The 2,853-nt window shown below is 41.0% G+C and overlaps 1 pseudogene; it reads left to right on the top strand.

Moving 5' to 3' along the window:
- The first annotated feature begins 1,451 nt into the window (after positions 1-1,451).
- Positions 1,452-2,325, top strand: LOC138175755 (putative monooxygenase p33MONOX pseudogene; annotated as a pseudogene).
- The last annotated feature ends 528 nt before the right edge of the window (positions 2,326-2,853 follow it).

Below are 2,853 nucleotides of genomic sequence, written 5' to 3'. Positions count from 1 at the left end.
CCTAGATGCTATAGATTTTAGAATTACATCCATCTAGTTTTTAATTATTTTCAATATCAGTTGATCCTGACAGAATATAACAGGAATATAATATTTTCTCTGATTGTACCATGCATTTGAATCTTCCAGTTTCACATTCTTTGCTCAGATCCTGGATTTCAAATTTTCTGTTCTGAACATCTATTTCCATTATGAACTCATGGCTAAAAGGTGTTGGTCATGGACTCAGGAAACTTTGTGCCTCTAACACTTAGTTGTGTGAGTATAAGCAAATCACTTAACGCCCTCCCCCACCAGACAGTTTCCTCATTTATTAAATGGCTAACTCAAAGGCATAATATGAAAGGAACTTTGTCAATCTTAAAGCACTATAAAAATGATTTATTATTACTGCTGCTCTTATCTTCATCAATTCTGCCTTCTATGGCACTTTAGAATTCCTTCCCTTATTCTCCTGCTGTTCTCACTGAATTATCCCTCCCCTTAATCCCTGCACCTGTACAGTAGAACAATTCTGGAAAAACAGCTGGCAACAAATTGTCCTTGCCATACATAAATTCATGTTTTGTAGCCACATCCCAGTTGTAGTAACTAAAAGCCAGTGTTGCTGCTGATGTCTCATGACTTCTTGGCATACAATGAAAAATCATCTTTTTTCTCTGTTTTCCAACATACAGGGACCATTCACCATAAACACAAAAACTTCCCTGAGAGTTGAAAGCCTAAATCATGCTTCCATGGAATGAAAGATCACCAAGCAGAAGCTTACTTGACTAACACCATTCTAAATTCATATGAAATAGCAATATGGAAAGCCTAAAATACCATATAAATGACAACTCTTGCTTCTGACACATTTCTCGCCTTGCTACCACACAAGAATCGTATGTAGCGATGGATGAAGGGATATTTCTCAATCCCCCAAAAGGAAATCCTTCCCCAATATTCTAGATTCCATTTCTTATTTTCCTTATGATGGCATTATTATTATGATTATTATTTATTCTGTTATATATGTCTTAATTGGCACTCTATTTCTCCCCACTGAGGTCTGTCTGGGTCTTGGGGCTACTTGCGTCGTGGTCTCGGTTTGCCCCATGCTTCGGTGCTTAGGAAGTGATGGGGACGTGGAGCCTTGTTAGTCGCAGTTTCCTGTCCATGGTGCAGCCTCAGCCTGTGGACGGTCTCTTTTCCCTCTTTTCCTCCATCCCTCCCCCCTCACGGAAACTCAGCTGGGCCTCTGCATGAGAGCTGCTTGGAACATTTTGCTAGTTCAACGCTAGCTGCAGAATGTTCCCTTTTGACATCTTTGTCTTATCTGCATAACTTCCATTGACATTCACCTTGGGAATCAGAGTTCTGCATACCTATCTAGAGAAACACCTGGATCACAATCTTTCCTGGCATCATCCAGAGAGCCAAATGAGCCTGCTATTGAGCACAGTACAGGTGGGCTTCTAGGCAAGATGTCTGTGCCAATTGGAATGCATCGACAGGCATTCAGTTAAGATAATGTCCTGGAGGATCCCACACCAATGACTCTGCCTTCCTCTGACATGTGCAGTATACTAGGTTCTTTGGAAAAAGCTGGTCATCCCAGATCACAAGTACCAACAGCTTTCCGAGGTTGAGGAAGGAGAAAATAGTTTCCCTGTAACTCCCTCAGCTTCCAGTGACCAAATGAACAAGGCCCCAGTGGTGAAGGCCAAGGCTACTCACATCATCATGAATTCTCTAATTACAAAACAGACATAAGAGAACATCCAGCGCTTTGAGCAGCAGGCAGGGTTGACAGATGAGGGATACATTCCCCATAAAGGCCTCACCACAGAAGAAACCAAGTACCACCATGTGGCAGAGTCAGTCCATAAACTGAAGTTACAAAATGGAGAAATGACTAAAGAAGATAGACTGATTGTTTCAACCCAATCTTCTCTGAGTAGCACACCCTATTCTTCTCCCAAGCAAAAGCCCAGAGGCTGGTTTATTCATGGATCTTCTACTTCCTTACCTGGCCTAGATGTCAGCAGCATGGACTCTGCAAATGGAGATAGAGACAACCCCTCATCTGAAAAATGGAACCTTTTTGGATCAAGAACCCTTCAGAAATCCAACTCGGGTTTCAGTGTCCAGTCTTATAGAGGTACTCAGAAGCCATCAGCAATGAACCTTATTTGGGTTCAGGCTACTAGAATTGCAGAAGACCCAGGAGCCTTCAAGCCACCTAAGATGGGCCTTCCAGTGATAGAAGGAAAGAAACAACCTCCACAAACCCATAACATCAAACCAAGAGATATGAATGTGTTGACTCCTACAGGCTTCTAAAGCTCCCTTTTCATATGAGCAAAGTTGTGTTCCCTGGTGAACCCACTGTTATATAGGCAGAGCATCTTAGACTTTTCTTTCTTCCCATCCACATTGTACTTGACATAGGAAAGATGTCATCCATTTACAATTCTTCTGAGGATGATATTCCTGGGGAGGTACTGATTGTTTCTTTAAATATTTGTGCAAAGCTTGAATCTTGAATTGTGCAAAGCTTGAATAGAAAGACCTATTCTGTAATGTCCCAAAATTGGTCTGAATGACTTCTCAAAGTACAGCCAATTACTGATCTATAGAACTAGATTGAAGGGGGCAAAAGAAATTAAAATCTAGTAGACTTTGTTCTGCATATTTTACCCCCCACAAAGTCTTTATTAAGGAAAATGCTCATAGAATTAAAGTTGAAAAGGAAATGAGAGATCATGGAGTCCAACCCTCTTCTTCTGCAGTTGAGAAAATGAAGGCCCAGAGAGGTTAGGTTAATTTTTACCATTACTGTTTCTCTTGCCATTTCTTTCCTTCCAAAAA

This window comes from Petaurus breviceps, unplaced genomic scaffold, assembly GCF_028583685.1.
Source record: "Petaurus breviceps papuanus isolate PSGF00001 unplaced genomic scaffold, PetGlider_PUasm1.0 79, whole genome shotgun sequence".
Lineage (NCBI taxonomy): Eukaryota > Metazoa > Chordata > Mammalia > Diprotodontia > Petauridae > Petaurus > Petaurus breviceps.
The sequence above is the reverse complement of the archived record's forward strand: the minus strand, read 5'-3'. Positions and strand labels throughout refer to the sequence as shown.